The sequence below is a fragment of the Vulpes vulpes genome, chromosome 14 (genome assembly GCF_048418805.1).
Source record: "Vulpes vulpes isolate BD-2025 chromosome 14, VulVul3, whole genome shotgun sequence".
NCBI classification, from domain to species: Eukaryota; Metazoa; Chordata; class Mammalia; order Carnivora; family Canidae; genus Vulpes; species Vulpes vulpes.
This window is the reverse complement of record NC_132793.1, coordinates 43,085,841-43,107,450: the sequence shown is the minus strand read 5'-3', so window position 1 is coordinate 43,107,450 and position 21,610 is coordinate 43,085,841. Positions and strand designations below refer to the sequence as shown.

Here is a 21,610-nt window from a genome sequence, read left to right as displayed (position 1 = left end):
GTCATGTCATTGAGGACACTGAAGCAGCCTAGTGACAAAGTCTAAATGGCAAGAAACTGAGGCCTCCTGCCAACACAGCCAGCACCAGCCTGCCAGCCTCCTAAAGGCTACTCAGGAAGCAGTCCCTTCTGCCTGTCCTGCTGACACCATGACCTAACTGCACAAAAGACCCCTGACCAGAACCACCCAACTAAGCAATTTCTAACCCATAAAAACTATGAACAATATTTGTTGTCATGTTGAGCTGCTGAGTTTGGGGTAATGTGCTACATAGCACTAGATATCAAATGCAGATAATCTGAACTACAGTACAACCCACGTGAGACCCCTCCCCCCCCAGAATTTACTTTTCAGGGCTGAGACTGGGGCTTCACCAGCATGCCTAGGGCTCCTCCAGGGACACCTGGGAGGCCAGCTAACTTCCAATACAGCTTGGTGAACATTCAAACTGGCAAAGTAGAGGAGGGACACTACCTCCCCCAGAGGAGACCACACCTGACTTTATCAATAAAGAGGCATTTCCAATCAATCCAGGGATCACAAGATACACATGTGGCCCCAAATTGCAGGCAAACCCACAGAACAGACAATCTTCCACAAAGTAACACTTGAAATGGTGTGTGCTGTCCAATAATTCCTTTGATACACTTTTAAGCTCATTTGAACTTTTTGATATTCACTCTTGAGGTCCTCTCCAAGTAAAATTATTTTTAATTCTTAATATTATGATCTTATTTTAAGGGACATGGGTAAACTGCCCTCTCTATGTGATACCACAAGCAGTTTGTAATTTAAATGGCATTTTCCCCATTCCCTACCCTAGCCACCCCCCTTTGTTCTAATCATAAACTTTTTGTGATGATCCCAGGGTTGTCAGTTACTTTAAACACTGCAAGCAACCACTGGAAATCAAGACAACCCAGGTTTCCAAGTCAATAAAATTATTACTGCTCAGAATATTTCAACAGCAATAGTTTCCATGTATATGTACATCATGAAATCAAGTTAGCAAACTGAAAAATTAAAAAAAGAAATCACCAAAGTACCAGTAAAGTACCTTTGATATAAATCTACATGGAAAAAATAGAAAAACAGCAATGCAAATACAGGAAAAAATGTAAACCCTGAGACACTTAACTGGGTAATTTAAAAAGGGAAAGGTATCTCCTTTCTCCAGGTTTCTCCTCCCCTTTATTACCAATGATTTTGAAAAGGTGATCCTGAAATGGTTTGTATCAATTTAGAATAAATGAAACAAAAGTTTCAAATTGTGAATTCTAAACAGAAGAGTATCTAAACATAGGGTTTTATTTGATTTTGGACATATTTTAAGGAGAAAACATGATCAGATAAACGCTATCAGAGGGGCTGAGCAGGTACACTTGGCTGAAAAATACACTAGGTCCCACTCAGCCATCAAACTGAGAAAAAGACTTCTGTGCTTGCTTCCCCAGGCATACACTTCTATTATCCTGCAAGACACTTTTAGTGCCAATTTACATGTGACATGGGTTTAAAGAGTTAAAAAGCTCTTTTGAAAATAATGAATGACAGTATCTCAAAGAAACTATACTTTATTTCTAATCAATTGAGATAGATGTTATTAAATAAAGGTCAAGAATCATAAACTTGACAAGAATAATTTTCATCACTCTAGACCTTTCATGTTATGTTACATAAGAGTAGCAACCTGCTAAGAATCAAGTCCCTCCCAGCCTCTTCCCCATAACTTGTAAAAATGAATAACAATCATGAAAGAAAATATGATTCATACATGTATTCTACCATGTGCCTTAACTTGTAGCATTTTTCAACCCAGAAACAGTTTCACATTTTATTAACTCTAAAAATGCTTAGGTGGATACAAAATACAAAAAAAAAAAAAAAAATTGGTCAACTGATCTCAAATGGTTTAAGATATCCCATAATAACAAAAGGTCCAACCACCAACCAAAAAAAAACCTCAGAATTTCAACTTAGGCTTAAACAAATTGGACAGGTTAAGCAGCCTGACTTCCAGTTAAGACTCACAGATAATAACATCGTGGAAACCAGGTGACCTGTCACTCCAGCAATAAATTACTCCCAGGTACAAATAACACCTGATCACTTGTTAAGTCTTTTGGCAATTCAATAGACAGTTATTGAATGCCTGTTATGCACCAAACAAGTCCCGTGCAACAGGAAGAAGTAGAAGCAGAACCCAGCTAGACAAAAGAACAGATTGATTTTTTGGCTCAGAATCAAGAGACTTTGACATCTAGGAAGTTCTGATTATGAGTTGGGCAGCATCTGTCTGGCTGGCTTACTGTAACAAACATTTTCTGTACAATCATAACAGTATAGCCCCAAATCAGCTAATGTATCAATTAACTATAGAAGGAAATTTACTAGACCACAGGATTCATCATGACCACTTCCACTGATGATGTTATGTTGACTTATTAGGTGTCTGCTTTAGGATAAACCAATGGAATTTCCCCATTTATCCAAATTTGTAAAAGAGCAGAGAAGATGATTCAAACAGTATAAAGAGCAAGGAACTCTTAAAATAAACCTTTCATCCTTAGACACATTTTCTGAATCTAAAATTCTTCAAAATACTGAGCTACATTATTACTTGGCAAACCTTGTTATGAAATAGCAATTTAGAAGGTACACTTTGACCCAAATATGGAAACAAATCTCTTTTTTTTCTGAAAGTTAATATTGATAAGCTTTTCTATGAATGCCCAAATTCAATGAACCAAAAATAATTACTGGACTCCTTAGCACAGGAACCAAGCTCATGTCCAAGTCTGAAGTCAGTTCAATGCTTTACAAAGGTATCAGAGTTGTGAAGGCTTTAATTGGTTGGTTCAAAAGCTCTCTCCAAACAGATGGAATATTTTCTTTTTAAATTCTGCTTACCTTAAAACACTGGTAACTTCACTTCTGTGTTCTTAAAAGCCATTTTTCAAGGTGATTTGACATTTGGATTGCTACTGAATGTTCTACTGACTGTACATGGTGAGGTTTCTGCATGCTGGCTGGCCCTAGGTTTTGAAGTTCATGGTTCTTTCCCTCAAGACTCTTCCCAGCAAAGCTCACCATGGCATCCTCACTATCTCTTCCCAAGGACCAGGTCTGGAAAGGGCCAATGGGTTTGCTCTGCTCCCATAGCCCACAGCTCTTTTTTAAAAAATGTAAATATAAATGTCCTGCAAGTCATCAGAAATTAAATAAGCAAATACAGTCATGCTAAAATATTCCTTTTAAAACATCTGTTCTAACAACAACCAATTAAAGTGATGACAGAGCCCACAAAAAGTAAAACAAAGGACTGCGTTGGTGCTGTTTTTACTGCCTCATGCAATAAATAGCACAGGAGTATGCTATCCAGCTTACTCTGGCTTCAGCCTCTTGGTTATGTAGTCCAAGCTTTAAAAGTAGCATAACTCAGAGTGCAATGGGCCAAAAACATTAAGCTGTTCCACGCTGATAGAGAGGGGATAAAGGCCTTGAGAAATAATGAAAAGGAGGCCCTTCGCCAGGGAGTTACAGTCATTCGTTCATCATAAGGATCAATTAAGGCCTCTGCGTGACCCCAGATTCTTTACAACTGCAACGTTTTAGACTTTTTTTCATTGAAATGTTCTCAATTAAATAAGCTGCAAAAGTAAGAGAACAAGATTTAAACTGTAATGAGACCAAGGTCTCCAAATAAAATAAATACAGAATGCAAAGGAGCCCCTCAGTCTAAGAATGTCATGTAAAGGGGCAGCCTCTCCCTTTCCTCCTTTCTTTATTCTAGAAGGCAACGGAGTCCCATATACTCTGCAAATTCAAGTGCATTTACTTAGTGGAGGCTGTTTCGGGCTGCTACTAAGGGAGGACAAAGACACCCTTTTCGTGAGGCTGTCAACCACAGCCACCCCAATTATCTGTGGAGTGGTCCACATCATAAACATTAGAAGAAATGATGAAAAATAATTTTGAATGCCACCAGAACTCCAGACTTACATTTTTCTATTAATAGATAATACTGATGATGACGCCAGTGTTTTCACTGTCCCAATGTACAGAAACCTTAGGAAGTGTCACCACTGGCTTCTTGCTTTGCTTGGTTAGTCCAAGTGAGCCTCTCACAGAGAGAACACTTCTGAAGAACAATACTGGAGAAACATGACTACCGCATCCACGTACAATGACACAAAGCACCACCCTGAGGAATGTTTTCTTTGGGACTCTAATAGAAAGCAAATACTTGGCAGCCCAAGTGGCTCAGCAGTTTAGTGCTGCCTTCAGCCCAGGGCATGATCCTGGAGACCTGGGATCGAGGCCCACATCAGGCTCCCTGCATGAACCCTGCTTCTCCCTCTCTGTCTCTGCCTCTCTCTCTCACTCTGCCTCTCATGAATAAATAAATAAAATTAAAAAAAAAAAAAAAGCAAATACTTGTCAACTGCCAGTTCTGTGCATTGTCATGGAGACTTTGGGGAGCTTTCTAAGTTCTGGTTCTCTTACAGAAAAAGAGTTATTAGAAAAGAGTTCCTAATTTAATTGCAGAAGAAGGGATGAGCTCTTGAGAAGTCAAATGGAAATGACTTCATCACATTCCCAGGCAATGAAAGTGCTAACAAATAGCTGTGCACAACAGCACCATCCGCAGACAAGACAGGCCTGCCATTCCATTGCAAAAAAGGGAGAACAGGAATAAGGTGCATTAATTTGCAGCCATGTAGGTGAAAGAGCTGGAGCACGGTCTTGGGGACAAGAAGTATGTGTTCCTGTTGACAATCCCTACAGGAAAGCAGTGTGACCCAGACCTAGACACACAGACCTGTACCTGGCTCAAGTTTGATCTTTACCTAAGGGAAGCAGAGCCAGCAAGGACTTTTGGAAGGGACTGTTGGGATCAAAGTGGTGGAGAGATATTCATAAACCCTGGTATGCAAGACATGGTACAGAAAGAAACCCTTGGCATGCTGACTCATCAGGGGCAGTTAGAAAATTCCAGTGTTAGCTGAGAAGTGAACTCCGGTTCAGTAGTGATACAAGAAATGGAAGTTATGGGTCATCTGCACCTCCCATGACAAGGCTGGAGCAAGGGGTGAGTATGATAACACAGTGAAGCACAGTGACAGCAGCCTAGCACCACAACTGCTCCACAACGCCGGCCACTAGCGCTGTTTCAATTCTTACCAAGACACTGATGAACAGGCCCTGGATACAGATGAGGAACAGGAGGCCAGGGAAAAGAGGTGCCAAGAGCCTGAGCCAGTGACAGATCGTGAATATGACAGGGAAAAGAGGAACACAGCAGAGGAAACACTGAGACTGACTGACTTCCCAGCAGAACTATCGGGCCTCCAGTGAGACACAGGTCCAGAGCTCAGAGAGCGGCTGTCCAGAGAGGCAGGCAGCACCAAGGACAGACCCTCGACCATGTGAGATGACCCTGCCCACAAATGCCTGGCTCCAGATCTAGGGCTTCTGGGTTGTCACCAAAGACTCCTCAGAAGCAGCCTCAGAGATACCCCTTCCCACCACCTCCTGCAGAAACGGCTCAATGCTCTCTGTTGTCTCGCTCTCCCAATCCCGTCACACAGCAGCTCGTTCTGGTGTTTTACTGCTGTTCAGCATATAATTATATGTCTACAAAGGGGGCCCCTACTAATAAAGTTTTAAAACAAGTGCTCTATGGAGTACCCTTGCCTAACTGCATGCCACCCCAGGTAAGCTACACCTCTCAAAGACACTCGTGTTCTAGAGGGAGATTCTCTGCGCCTCCAAGATGCTCATTACCCAGAACTCAGGGTAACAAATATCTGAAAACGAGGAGCCACAGCTGCAAAAGTGTTCAATTCGATCACATTAAAGCTGAAAAGAAAACCTTCTGGTGACCTCATATGCAGCTATAAAAGGAGCAGCAGAAAATCTGGAAAAGGGCAAGTAAAGCTGCTTAGGTTTCCTCATAAAAGAACAGGGAGCAGTTCAGAAGAGATTGTGGTCTGTGTAAAAACGATACACTATAGCTCATTTCACTCAGCAATTCCACTGTGGTTCCAAACACAGAAGGGCACTGACCCAGAGAGTCACACCTCATAATAATTATTGGAGTGCTCTGTTCCTAGGCCACTGGCCACTGACAGGTGGAGCTGTGGCTGCCAGGAGATGCTGGGCCACCCCCAGGATGGGGCTTTGCTGACAGGTGTGGGTCTGGGGAACTTTACCCGACAACAGGGGCCCAGAAATGGTGGCATGTCCCAGTGCTCAGCTCCTGGCTTCCTCATCTCTGAACAGTGCAGAATCCAGCTGTCTTTCTTCAGGACTTAGCCTTTCCTTCCAAAATCCTCAGCAAAAATATAACTGCCTGCTCTTTTTTTAGAGTTGTTAGAGACTGACCCCACTATTTACAATTCATGTATTTCACAGACTGGCATCCCGTAACTAGAAATTCAAGAAAGTTCAAAACTCAAAAGAGCTTGCCATAACATACCCTACGACCAGGTAGCTAGCACTCAGTACTCATTTCTATAGCAATATCTCAAAATGTGTTTTCAAGTTTCAAAACAAAAATTCGAAAACAGATATAATAAGAACTTGTACTATAGACATCTGGTATCTTAAAAAATATAAACACACGGACAGACATATGTTGTTCTGTTCAAGAAGATTACAGGAACCAAACACAGACATTTGTAATACCTTCAGAAAGCTATGTTAAAAGTGATGCTTCTTGTTTTCTCATGACAAAAGAATTGGCAGCCTGACTAAATTTATTAACTGTACACATGTGCAGATATTTTAATAAGTTGCCCTGGGGTGGCTCAGTGGTTAAGCATCTGACTTCACCTCAGGTCATGATCTCAGGGTCCTGGGATTGAGCCCCGAGTCTGGCTTGGCCCTCAGCCGGGAGTCAGCTTGTCCCTCTGCCCCTGTCCCTACCCCAACTTGTGCTTATGTGTGCTCTCTCTCAAATAAATAAATAAAATCTTAAAAAAAAAAATAAGTTGCCCTGGGCACTTTGGTACCTATAAGCATTTCTTACTTGGGATATAGAAATCATTTCAGCCTAAAGTAGTTATTTACTCACTCCCCACATATCTGACAAGAGCTTTCTGCAGGTCAAAGACTGTGCCAGGTGCCGGAGACTAGATTCTACACCGTAGAGAGGCAGAGGCATGGGCAGCCCCATCTTGGTGAGGAAAAAGGAGAAGGCACTCAGACAAAAGGCCATCACACCTCCAGGAGTGCTGGAGCCTTTCTGTGGAGACCCAAAGGAATGAGACCCTGTAGTCAGGAAAATTGGTTTAGACTAGGCAATGACAAGTGATTGGTGGTGTTAACAAGGGAGACAGGGTTTGGTTTAGGGAAGATAGATCCATGTCACAACTGCTGAGGATCATCTGAACATATCATAGGGCAAAGAATGAGGGTACTCATTTGATGGACATTTAATAAAACACCTACAGTATACCAGGCAGGATCCCATCCTTCAAGTGACATGAACCCTCTCAAGTGCCATTTTTTCATATGAACTGATAAGAAGGCAATTGTCCATACGGCACAGTCACATTCAGTTCACCAAGCTCCTAAACCTCCTCTCAGCCTGGCCCTTCAGGTCTAGGAAGGCTTGCCAGGGCCCTTGGGACAGCTACAGCCTCTTGTCCAGAAGGAGCTGAGCCACCCTTTGACTCTGCATCCCCTTGTTGTTCCTTAGAACACCTGCTGCTGCTGAGATGGGTGCCAGCTGCTGAAACACATCACCCGAGGAAATCATGCTATAGAACTGCTGCTTTGATGAAAGGCAACACCATCTGACGGGCTAGGTGCATTGCATGCGATCAACAAGAGGTCCTGTTTCCTTTTGAAAGAAAACTTCACGGATCCGCTCAACATCTCCAACCACTCCAGTCCACCTTCATTTGCACATCCACTTAACTAGCATTCTCTCACACAGGCCAGAAGTCAGGGATCTTAAGCAATCACAAGTGCCTCATACTGCCAAGTTCAGCAAGAATCCATGTGCTCTTTGCTGCTTTCGTCCCCTGGGGCTGCTCAAGGAACAGCAGCGACTCTTTTCCCTGCACCTCCCAGGATCCACACTTGGAAATTCAGAACAAATCTCGTTTCCTTCACCTCTGGGTTTGATTTATAGGGGTTGGAAACTAATGTGCTTTTGGCTCATGTAATGAGAAAAATCCTTTGATTAAACACACACACACAAACACACACACACTAATTCATTTTCGAGCAAAACTCAATTATTTTCCACGTTGTTTTAAAAGATAATTAAGTAGACAAAGTACAATGACTAAAATATATCAAACTCTGCTGAAGGATGACAGAAAGTGGGAAGACAATTGTACCAAAAAGATGGTGAAATCAAACTAAAATTCAAATGTAGTGGGGGAAGAGACTAATTTTTCTTGCAGAAGAATTCCAAATACTTAGGGTTGCCAGATTTAACAAGACACCAAGTTACATGTGAAGTTCAGATATGGCAAGGGACATACTTACACCAAAGAATTATCCATTGTTTATCTGCAAATCAAAGTCATGTCGGTGTCTGCAGCCCAACAAATAATAAATGCATATAATACCTCCACCTCCAAGAAGTGGAGCTTAACCCTCCCGAACCCCTTCAAGGTGGCCGGTGCTTCAGGATTCACTTCCAAGAACTGAGGAGCGAGAGGGAAAAATAGTAACAGCACAGTGGAGCCACCTGGCTAACGCCAACCAGGTGACCAGGTCTGCATCACTGGGGATACCACATGGGTGTCACATACCCCTGATATGCTGAGATGACAAGGATATGTCACGTCTGGGGTGGATTTCCCAAAACCCATAACCCCAGTCTAATCACAAGACACACAAGACAAACCCTGATGAGAGGCCATGCTGCGGGGTGCCTGACCAATACCTCTTAAAGTCAGAAACTGTCAAAGATAATCAAACATAATGTGTTGCCCTAGACTGGATCCTGAAACACAAAGTGGATAGAAATGGAAAAGCTGGTGAAATCCAAATAAAATCTGGAGTTTAGTTAATGGTAATGTACCAATGGCAAGTTCTTAATTTTGACAAATGAGCCATGGACAGGTAAAATTGTAACAATGGGATATGCTGGATGCTGGGTATTCAGAACTCTGCACTCTCAGAACGTTTCTGGAAATCTAAGATAACTCCAAAACGAAAGCTTATTTTTATGAAATCAAATATAAAGAAATGAGAGGATATCACGGAAATATTTCAAAATTCTCCACCAAAACAGAGTGAGGGAATTAATAAAACAAGAATAATTAAGTGTTGGTAATCATAATAAAAAATATTTAAATAAGAATTTCTTTAAAAAGGAACAGAGCCAAAAAAAAAAAAAAGGGGGACAGAGCAAACAGCAGAAAACTGACTAGAAACTTATCACTGGGAATCTTGTAGGTGTCACCTACATCATCCTCTGTCCCATTTAGGTCCTTTGTAGGGCAACCAACCATCCCAGTTTTCCTGAGACTGTCCCAGTTTTAGCACTAAAAGTCCCACATCCCAGAGAACTCCCTCAGTCCTGGAAAACCTAGATCTCTCAGTCTGTCTCCCTATGGGAGACATTTGTGTATCTGTCTCATGCACCTGCATGCACGCATGCATACACACAAACACACAAACAACTCTAGAATCCAGGTAACTAATTCACTTTTACAGAAAACTCTAGAATAAAACAACACCCCACTCCCCCCACCACTACATATTTATACTCAATATCAGGCCTAGAAAGAAAGGAATTCTTTGTCATAGTCTGTTAACACAGAGTGCCACCTTTGTATATGACCTTCCAGATACACTTCTAGAGTACCCCAACAGTCTTGGGAAAGACCACCTCATAAGCAGTTGGGCTACTCAGAGACAGTGCAGTCTATTTGCACAAACCTAAACAGTGGGACCTGGGCTTTCTTAGGCTTGGCATGGATTCAAATGTGCGCCACACATCTGTAATAGAGAACACAATGTTGGCCCCTGCTGCTACACCAGATCTCCTGAGACTGAAAACAGAGGCTTGCAGCACCCAATCTGAGGCACCTTTCCATCTCACTACCTGCACTGGGAAACCTGAATCCGCATAAACTAGAAAACATTTACCCACAGGTGCCATGGAAGGCACCCAATGAGAAGCTCTAAAAGTAGCGAAAGCATACTGGGGGGATACCAATGACCATGCCTCATTTCTCCTCAGAGCAATAGCAGCTACCATCCACTGAGCAAGTACTATGTGACAGGTGTGTAACTGGCTGGGACCCACCAGAATAAGCTGGAGGCAACAGGGCCTTTGAGAAGAAAACAAACTTATATTCAAAGGATTTCTACAAAGATAGATTTATACATTTTCAAAAATATAATATGGAGACCAAGGCACTGTCTCAGGATGGAGGAGATCAAATAGATATGACAAATCCCAACATGGAATCCTGGATGGGATCCTGGAACACCAAAGGGACACTAGAGGGAAAATCAGGGAAATTCAAGTAAGGGTTGAAGACTACTTAATTGTGTTGTACCAACATTCATTTCTTGCTTTTGATAACTGTGCTATGTTCATGTAAGATGTTAACATTAGGGGAAGCCAAATGAGTGTACAGAAACTCCTCATTACTATTTTTGCAAGTTTTCTGTAAATCTAAAATTATTTCAAAATAAAAGGTTAAAAAGATCCATATTTTGCAAATAACATGCAAGAGATTATAAAAATAAATCCTGTGGACCGCACGCATTCTTCTGTAAAGATACTTCAAAGTTACTGACAAGACTATGAGAATTGACTTTTTTTTTTTTTTTTTTTTAATTTCAGACTACAAAGTATACCTTGCAAACAGGCTGCAAAGGATGGGTACACTTCATCAAACACTAAAAACTGTTGCTCCTCAGGAACAGAGGTCCTAATTGCTAAGGACATCTCACTTTGTATCAAAGCTACTTCTCATGTTTTTAACTCAGGAGCACCAATCAAACAGATTATGTGTAATCAAGTTGAGTAAGCCAGGATCTCCCTGGAACTCAATGTGTCATTGGAGCCGCAGGGCCTAACTGAGGGGGTCATGGTAGTCCCCTAGAGTCCTGAACTGGGATACAATCAGGAAGGAATCTTCAGTTGATATTGGCCTATTGTGCATCATGTGGGGTATGGGAAGGTAAAATATTACATGCTAGGCACTTCATGAGGCCCTTCCACCAAAGCACCCTGCAGAGGAGGACCACTCTTGTTTTACAAACCAACATGGGCCCTCAGAAAAACTGAATGACCTGCCAGGGCAGAACCACCAACACTTCTGAGCCAGTTCTAAATGCAGGCATGACTCTGAGGCCAGAGATTGCCTAAGACTGGCTTCCCTCAAGTGACCAAGGTCACAAGGGGTAATTGCTAGGAGCTTGCAGAGCAAGCCAGCTACCACCAGACGGCACTGTGCCAAGATAGGTCTACTAAGGACAGTGCTGAGGTGTGGGAGGGCCTCTATGAAAGCAACCAGTCATTGAAAGAGACATTGGGCACAACTGCCAACACTGTCCCCCATCCCAGGACCAGTCTCCCTCTTAGCAGTGGTCTTGAAATTCAGTGATCATCTACCCTATTGGTAAAAGATGTGGGGCATGTACCCTAATGACACACATTCACTAACCTTTAAGTTATACACAGTTGCTGTCATATTCACACACTAAGGACATCATAAAATAGTCCTAAAAATAGACATTTTTAAAAATGAGATACAGATAAATAAAAGTGGTAATATTTACTTTCCATGCTCCAAATGATTTTTTTTTCCCCACAGCCCACTCTGGAGGCCCCTGGTTTATGAGTCTGTAGCCCCTCCAGCCTGTGTCTAAGTCTCCTTTACAGGGGAGGAGGTAGAGAGGTGGGATTTGCCATAACTGGGGATTTTCACTCAGCTCCAGATGCTTCAGGGATGGTGAGGACTACAGAACCTCTAAACAGACCACCACCAGCAGTCCTTGAGTCATACATCTGCCTCCCACTCCAACACCCTCCACACCTCTATCAGAACTATACACTTTAAAGCTCACTGAGCATGTCATCTGCCTGCTAAAAATCTTCCAGGCCGCCCCAGGACTTTGAAGAAGATGAAATAGAGTGCTTAGGGCACTTGGGTGGCTCAGTTGGTTGAGTGTCTGCCTTCGGCTTGGGTCATCATCCCAGGGTCCTGGGATGGAGCCCCATGTCAGGCTCCCTGCTCAGTGGGGAGTCTACTTCCCCCCCCTCCCCTCTACCCAGCCTCCCTGCTCATGCTCGCTCTCTCTCTCACTCTCTCTCTCTTTCTCTCTCTCTCAAATAAATAAAATTTAAGAAATAAAGAAGTAGAAAGTGCTTAAAACAATGTCCAGAGTCTGTACTGGGATTCCCAGCCCAATCAGCTCTCCCCACTCATAGGTGCACCCCCCTGAGGCCTATAGACCAGCTTGCAGATTCAGGACCATGCTATGGCAGCACTCCAAGAAATGCCCCATAATCCTTGCCTCTTGGTAGCCATGTCCTTACATAGTCTCTACCTCCCTCACAGTAAAGATACACCTGGCTGTAGCCAACAGGACAGTGCAAAATGATAGCATGGGGCTGCCACTACATGACACTGTGAAATGACCAGCAAGGCTAGGTCACAGGTATTACAGCTTCCATCTTGCTATCTCGGATCACTTGCTCTGAGAAAGCTGGCAGCTGGCTATGAGGACAGTCAAGTAGTTCTAGGAAGAGGCATCAGGAAAAGAACTGAGATTCTTGCCAACAGCCAGTATCAGCTTGCCAGCCATACTAGTGAGCTACTCTGGAAGCAGACTCTCCAGCTCTAGTCAAGCCTAGGGATGACTATGGCCCTGCCCGGACATCTTGACTGCAACCCCACCACAGACTCTGAGTCAGAACCACCCAGCTAAACTGTTCCTGAATTCCTGATGCTCAGAAACAATGTAAGATAATAATACTGTTAATTCACTAACTTTTGAAGTATTCTGTTATCTAGCAATAAATAACTAATATGTTACTCTCTTTCCCTGTGTCTTTGCAAAAAAAAAAAAAAACCGTCCCTCACCTTGAAATGTCCTGTGTCCTTCTCACTTACCCATACATATATCCTCCCTCTCTCCCTCTTTCCATATCACTCTCACACACACATACAATAATACAATAGTGTGTACTACCACAGCATTCCTCTCTTAAAGAAATTCCTGGACATTCCTCTCTTAAAGAAATTCTTAAAATAGGCTAGAAATTGCCTGTTTCTCTCTCCTGGGACACTATAGACAGAGGTAGTCTGCAAAAGACACTCCAGCCAGACCAGGTTGCTGGAGAAACACATGCTCACCCATACCCCTAGCTCCCAAAGAAGGCTGACCTATAATGCCTCCATTGCCCTGAAATCTTCATTGATGAGAATACATCCACAAAGCCCACACTAACCATAAACATAAGTGCTCCATGTGCCCTGAGCAGTTCTCATTGAAGGGCATCTACTGCCACCCGGACAGCTACTAGCAGCATGACCCGAACAACCATAGTGTCAGTCCTAACCACATGCTAGGCATGAGGCCTACACAACCAGTAGCACTACCCCCTCCCCCCAGACTCCTAACACCTCTGCAGAGCATGGTTCCATCCCAGAATCCACACTAAAACCACTGCGGGACCAGAAGAAGATGCAGAATAATGAGCAGGGCTGGTCCAAGGTGGTCTACAGCTGCCCTTCTTACTTTAAGCAGGACTTCAACAGCCTGGCCATGCCAAGCATGGAGCCTTATTAACACAGCAGATACTCAATGAATACTGAATCAATGGAGGGATGCCAGGATGGATAGACAGATAGAAGGACAGATGGATAGATAGAGAGATGATGCATAGAAAGGCAGGGAAGTAGGTAGGGGGAAAGGGGCCAGATCTGGATTCCTTCAGAGCAAAGGGTAAGAGCTTCACTGGCTCAACCAAGAGTGCCATTACTGCAATAGCTTTGGCAAGAGCAGGGACAACAGCTTCCTATAAACTTTGTATTAAATACTAAATTTCATCTACAAAGAAATCACAAGAAGCCATTTTCTGAACCTTATCCCCCAGCCCAGTGTCTTTTCCAGCAACTCATCCCTACGGAATCTGGACCCGCAAAAGCATGGAGCTGAGTCCCAGATACCAGTGTTAATCAGAAAGTACTAGCACAGCAGGCAATAATATGGCCAGCTCGCCCCTCACGAGGCCATCTTCAAGATCCTACTTTCTTAGGCTGGGAGGTGGATACACTGTGATCACTGTCTCATTCCTTCTTATTTGTCTTCAATAATTCATAGTAAAATGTTTTTAATTGAAAAGAACACACAGGAAATGAGTTCTGGTCACAGAAGCAATTCTATTCTGAAGTTTTTTTGAAAAAATAAATATTTTGATTTATTAAATTTAATGATCGATTTATTTTGATAGACCTATAGATCAAGGTATTTACTCAACTGTTGTATGGATACCTTTTACGAAACTTTTCTCCCAATTCCATCACGAAAATAAGACTTCTTCAGATGCCAGTCCTATTAAGACCTTGTCAAAGAAAAGGTCATTCCTCAGAGAGGTTAGCAGTGCCCTCCTGACCTGACTAGGATAACACAGGGCCAGGGCACTAAGAGGACAAGAGCACTCAACACAGCCAAATGCATCATTCCTGCCCGTGGTACGGCACGGCCCCATCCCCACAACTCTGGACATTTATTCCCCATTTTAGTACAGAATGAAAGTAATAAAAATGACTTCAAGACAAGGGTGATAAAAACAAAGTTAATTTATCAGTAATTTGAACTCTCTGAGCCACAGCATAATTATCCGAAGCATCTGTATCAGTTCAACAATGTGACAGCAGAGTCAGAATTAAGCAGATGGCCAATTTCTATGTGTTTAAAAGCAAAGTAGAACTAAAAATGGAAGGGGGGGAGGAGTATAATTTGACTTCTTTCCTATTCTTATCTAATTTGAATGTCAGTACAAATAGGTCAGTCTCATTCTCTTTAAATAGTACACAGTATTCTACACTACAGATGAGATAGGATTTATCTAACCTTGCCTCTACTGATGAGCATTTTGGTTGTTTCCATAATGCGGTATTGAGCCCCCTTGTACCAATATCTTCATGCACATGTGCACAGACTTCTGAAAGAGAGGTTCAAAGAAGTGAAACTGCTCAGTCCACTTATGTCTGGTTCTAATTTTGATCAACATTGCTAATGCCTTCTAAAAAGTCTTCACCAGGTGACAGAATGGACAAAAAAGCAAGACCCATCTATATGCTGCCTATAAGAGACTCATTTCAGACCTAAAGATAGATGCAGATGGAAAGTGAAGGAATAGAAAAGCATTTATCATGCAAATGGAAGTGAAAAAAATGCTGGGATAGCAATACTTATATGGGACAAAACAGACTTTAAAACAGACTGTAAACCACACACGCACAGACTGCATGCAATAAGAGATGAAAAAGGTCACTATACTCATAAAGGGAACAATCCAAGAAGATATAACAGCTGTAAATATTTATGCACCCAACCTGGGAGCACCCAAATACATAAAACAGCTAAAAATAAACATAAAGTAAGTGATCAATAGTAATGCACTAATAATGGGGACTTCAACACCCCCCTTACATTACTAGATCAAACAGAAAATCAACAAGGAAACAATGGCTTTGAATGACACATCGGACTAGATGGATCCAACAGATATATTCAGAACATTCCATCCTAAAATAGGAGAATCAGGAGAATACACATTCTTTTCATGTGCACACAGAACATTCTCCAGAAGAGATCACACATTAGGCCAAAAAATAAGTCTCAACAAATTCAAAAAGACGGAAGTCATACCACACATCTTTTCTGACTAAATGCTATGAAACTGGAAATCAACGCAAGAAAAAGTCTAGAAAGACCACAAATACATGGAGGTTAAATAACATGCTACTAAACAATGAATGAGTCAACCAATAAATCAAGAAAGAAATCAAAAAATTCATGGAGACAAATTAAAATGAAAACACAATGGTCCAAAATCCACTGGATGCAGCAAAAGCTGTTCTAAAAGGGAAGCTTATAGCAAAACAGGCCTACTTCAAAAAGCAAGACAAACCTCAAATAAACAACCTAACCTTACACTTAAAGGAGCTAGAAAAACAAGAGCAAATGCAAAACTAGTAGAAGGAAGGAAATAATAAAGACTGGAGCAGAAATAAATAAAATAGAAACAAACAAACAAACAACAACAAAAAAATCAATGGAACCAGGAGCTGTTTCTTTGCAAAGTTCAACAAAATTGAAACATCTTTAGCCAGACTCATCAAAATAAAAGGAAAAAAAAAGAAAATGAGAAAGGACTCAAACAATATGAGAAATGAAAGAGGAGAAATAGCTACCAATTCCACAGAAACACAAAGGATTGTGACAATTGAAATATTCTGAGGTATATCTGAAATTATGAAAAAATTACATGCCAACTTGACAACAGAAATGGATAAATTCCTAGAAACATATAACCTCCCAAAGCTAAACCAAGAAGAAATAAAAAATTTGAACAGACCAATGAAATTGAATCAGTAATCAAACAATCCTAACAAGCAGAAGTCCAGGACCAGACAGCATCACAGGTGAATTCTACCAAACATTTAAAGAAGAGTTAATATCTATCTTTCTCAAACTATTCCAAAAAATAGAAAAAAGAAGGAAAACTTCCAAATTCATTCTATGAGGCCAGCATTACCCTGATACCAAAACAAGATAGAGAGTTCGATCGGTAGCGGGAGCGGAGAGCGGACCCCAGAGAGCCCTGAGCAGCCCCACCGCCGCCGCCGGCCTAGTTACCATCACACCCCGGGAGGAGCCGCAGCTGCCGCAGCCGGCCCCAGTCACCATCCCCGCAACCATGAGCAGCGAGGCTGAGACCCAGCAGCCGCCCGCCACCCCCGCCCTCAGCGCGGCGGACACCGAGCCCGGCACCACCGGCAGCGGCGCAGGGAGCGGCAGCCCGGGCGGCCTCACATCGGCGGCGCCTGCCGGCGGGGACAAGGTCATCGCAACGAAGGTTTTGGGAACAGTAAAATGGCTCAATGTAAGAAACGGATATGGTTTCATCAACAGGAATGACACCAAGGAAGATGTATTTGTACACCAGACTGCCATAAAGAAGAATAACCCCATGAAGTACCTTCGCAGTGTAGGAGATGGAGAGACTGTGGAGTTTGATGTCGTTGAAGGAGAAAAGGGTGCGGAGGCAGCAAATGTTACAGGCCCTGGTGGAGTTCCAGTGCAAGGCAGTAAATATGCAGCAGACTGTAACCATTATAGACGCTATCCACGTCGCAGGGGTCCTCCACGCAATTACCAGCAGAATTACCAGAATAGTGAGAGTGGGGAAAAGAACGAGGGATCGGAAAGTGCTCCCGAAGGCCAGGCCCAACAGCGCCGGCCCTACCGCAGGCGACGGTTCCCACCTTGCTACATGCGGAGACCCTACGGGCGTCGACCACAATATTCCAACCCTCCCGTGCAGGGAGAAGTGATGGAAGGTGCTGACAACCAGGGTGCAGGAGAACAAGGTAGACCAGTGAGACAGAATATGTATCGAGGTTATAGACCACGATTCCGTAGGGGTCCTCCACGCCAAAGACAGCCTAGAGAGGATGGAAATGAGGAAGATAAGGAAAATCAAGGAGATGAGACCCAAGGTCAGCAGCCACCTCAACGTCGGTACCGCCGCAACTTCAATTACCGACGCAGACGCCCAGAAAACCCTAAACCACAAGATGGCAAAGAGACAAAAGCAGCCGATCCACCAGCTGAGAATTTGTCGGCTCCCGAGGCTGAGCAGGGCGGGGCTGAGTAAATGCCGGCTTACCATCTCTACCATCATCCGGTTTAGTCATCCAACATGAAATGAAGATGAAATTCCAGCAATAAGAAATGAACAAAAGATTGGAGCTGAAGACCTTAAGTGCTTGCTTTTTGCCCATTGACCAGATAAATAGAACTATCTGCATTATCTATATGCAGCATGGGGTTTTTATTATTTTTACCTAAAGACGTCTCTTTTTGGTAATGATAAACGTGTTTTTAAAAAAAAAAAAAAAAAGCCTGGTTTTTCTCAATACACCTTTAAAGGTTTTTAAATTGTTTCATATCTGGTCAAGTTGAGATTTTTAAGAACCTCATTTTTAATTTGTAATAAAAGTTTACAACTTGATTTTTTCAAAAAAGTCAACAAACGGCAAGCACCCGTTAATAAAGGTCTTAAATAATTGTAAAAAAAAAAAAAAAAAAAAAACAAGATAGAGATACCACAATAAAAGAGAATTATGGGCCAACATCAATGATGAACATAGATGCAAAAATCCTCAACAAAATACTAGCAAACCAAAAAAAAAAAAATACTAGCAAACCAAATCCAACAATATATTTTTAAAAATCAAAGGTGCCTGCCTAGCTCAGTCAGCAGAGAATGTAACTCTTAATCTTGGGGTTGTGAGTTCAAGTCCCATGATGGGGGTAGAATTTACTTAAATAAAATGCGTATATAAAAAAAAATCATTCATCATGATCAAGTGTGATTTATTCCTGGAATGTGAGGGTGGTTCAATATTCGCAAATTAATCAATATGATACGTTTCATCAATGAAATAAAGGATAAAAACCATATGATCACTTCAACAGACTCAAAAAAGCATCTGACGAAGTACAACATCCATTCATGATTAAAACCTTCAACAAAGTAGATTTAGAGGGAACACACCCTCAAACATAATAAAAGGCATATATTAAAAAGAAAGCCCATAGTTAGCATCATACTTACTGGTGAAATACTAAAAGCTTTTCCCCTAAGATCAGGAATAAGACAAGGATTGCCACTCTCACAACTCTATTCAACATAGTACTTGAAGTTCTAGCCTCAACAATCAGACAGCAAAAAGAAACAAAAGGCATCCAAATTGGTAAGTAAAACTTACAATATCTGCAGATGACATGATACTATGTAGAGAAAACCCTAAGGAATCCACCAACAAACTACTAGATATGATAAATGAATTCATTAAAGTTGCAGGATACAAAATCAATGTACAGAAATCTGCTGCATTTCTATGCACTAATAATAAAGACAGAAAGAGAAATTAAGAGGGATGCCTGGGTGGCTCAGTGGTTGAGCATCTGCCTTTGGCTCAGAACATGATCCCGGGGTCCCAGGATCAAGTCCCGCATTGGGCTTCCTGCAGGGAGCCTGCTTCTCCCTCTGCCATGTCTCTGCCTCTCTCTGTGTGTCTCCCATGAATAGATAAATCTTTAAAAAAGAGAGAGAGAGAGAGAGAGAGAGAGAGAAATTAAGAAAACAATCCCATTTACAACTGCACCCAAATAGGGGCGCCTGGGTGGCATAGTCAGTTGGGCATTCATCCAATTCTTGGTTTTGGTTCAGGTCATGGTTTCAAGGTTGTGAGATCAAGCCATGCATCAGGCTCTGTAATCAGTGCAGAGTCTGCCAGAGATGCTCTCTCCCTCTCCATTTGCCCTTCCCACTGATGCACTTGCTCTGTCTCTTTCAAATAAATAAATCTTTTGTAAAAACTGCACCCAAAATAGTAAGATACCTAGGAATAAACTTAACCAAAGAGATGAAAGATCTATACGGTCAAAACTATAAAACACTGAAAAGAAACTGAAGACACAAAGAAATAGACATTCCATGCTCATGGACCGAAAGAACAAAAATACTGTTAAAATGTCCATACTATCCAAAGCAATTTACACATTTTTTTATCGGAGTTCAATTTGCCAACATTTAGCATAACACCCAGTGCTAATACCGCCAAGTACCCAATTTACACATTTAATACAATCCCTGGGATCCCTGGGTGGCGCAGCAGTTTGGCGCCTGCCTTTGGCCCAGGGCGCGATCCTGGAGACCCGGGATCGACTCCCACATCGGGCTCCTGGTGCATGGAGCCTGCTTCTCCCTTTGCCTATGTCTCTGCCTCTCTCTCTCTCTCTCTCTCTCTCTGTGTGTGTGTGTGACTATCATTAAAAAAAAAAAAAATCCCTTTTGTATGGAACCACAAAAGACCCAAACAGCCAAAGCAATCTTGAAAAAGAAAAATGAAACGGGAAGTATCCCAATTCCAGACTTCAAGATATAATACAAAGCTGGAGTAATAAAAACAGTATGGTACTGGCACCAAAACAGACATACAGATCAGTAGAACAGAACAGAAAGCACAGAAATAAACCAAACTTATATTGATCAATTAATCTTTGACCAAGGAGGCAACAGTATACAATGGGAAATAATCTCCTCAACAAATGATGTTGGGAGGGGCACCTGGGTGGCTCAGTGGCTGCGTGTCTGCTCAAGGTGTGATCCCAGGGTCCTGGTTGAGTCCCCACACCAGGCTCCCTGCAGGGAGCCTGCTTCTCCCTCTACCTATGTCTCTGCCTCTCTCTGAGTCTCTTTTGAGTAAGTAAATAAAATCTTCTTTTAAAAATGATGTAGGGGGGCAGCCCTGGTGGCGCAGCGGTTTAGCGCCCCTTGCAGCCCAGGGTGTGATCCTGGAGACCCTGGATTGAGTCCCACGTCAGGCTCTCTGCATGGAGCCTGCTTCTCCCTCTGCCTGTGTCTCTGCCTCTCTCTTTCTCTCTGCATCTCTATGAATAAATAAATAAAATCTTAAAAAAAAAAATGATGTAGGGAGGGCAGCCCGAGTGGCTCAGCAGTTTAGTGCCACCTTCAGCCCAGGGTGTGATCCTGGAGACCCGGGATCAAGTCCCATGTCGGGCTCCCTGCATGAAGCCTGCTTCTCCCTCTGCCTGTGTCTCTGCCTCTCTCTCTGTGTCTCTCATGGATGAATAAATAAAATCTTTAAAAAAGATAAAAATAAAAAAATTTAAAAAAATTAAAAATGATGTAGGGAAAACTGCACAGCTACATGCAAAAGAATGAAACTGGACCACTTCCTTACATCATAGACAAAAATAAGTTCAAAATGGACTGAAGACCTAAATGTGAGACCTGAAATGATAAAATCCTAGAAGAGAGCACAGGGAGTAATTTCTCTGACATCTGATGTTTTTGTTGAAAAATCAGCATTTTTCTAGATATATCTAAGGCAAGAGAAACAAGCAAAACTTAACTATTGGGACTATATCAAAATATGCCCATTTTCTTGAACTCTTATCAGTTGATATTATCCTATTTTATTGTTACCAATCTAAATATACACAACAATGGGATTTTATAATTTGCATTTCCTGGAACACCAGTATGAGCACCTTTTTAAATCTTAGAAGCCATTTGTATTTCATATGGGAATTGCCTGAAAATAGCCTTTTCTTAGTTTCCTATAGAGTTTTGGCCATTTTGTTGTTGTTCTTGTCGTTATTGATTTGTAGAAGCTCACCATTGGTTCCAAGTACTAGTTCTTTGTTCATAAAATATAAAATATTTCATAAATGGAGAGACATACATGTTTCCTCATTAGAGGACTCAACATAGTAAAAAAGTTAGATCACTGTAGATTGATGTATAGATTTAATGCAAACCTGATCAAAAGACCAGCTTAGTTTTTTTGTA

At 42.1% G+C, this 21,610-nt stretch overlaps 1 protein-coding gene and 1 pseudogene across 2 annotated transcripts in view; one reads left to right on the top strand and one right to left on the bottom strand.

Annotated features, from left to right (window-relative positions):
- The window catches only part of DTD1 (D-aminoacyl-tRNA deacylase 1), a 183,901-nt gene that overhangs the window by 89,801 nt on the left and 72,490 nt on the right, over positions 1 to 21,610 (bottom strand). The window lies entirely within an intron of this gene.
- Positions 10,804 to 18,238, top strand: LOC140595403 (Y-box-binding protein 1 pseudogene; annotated as a pseudogene).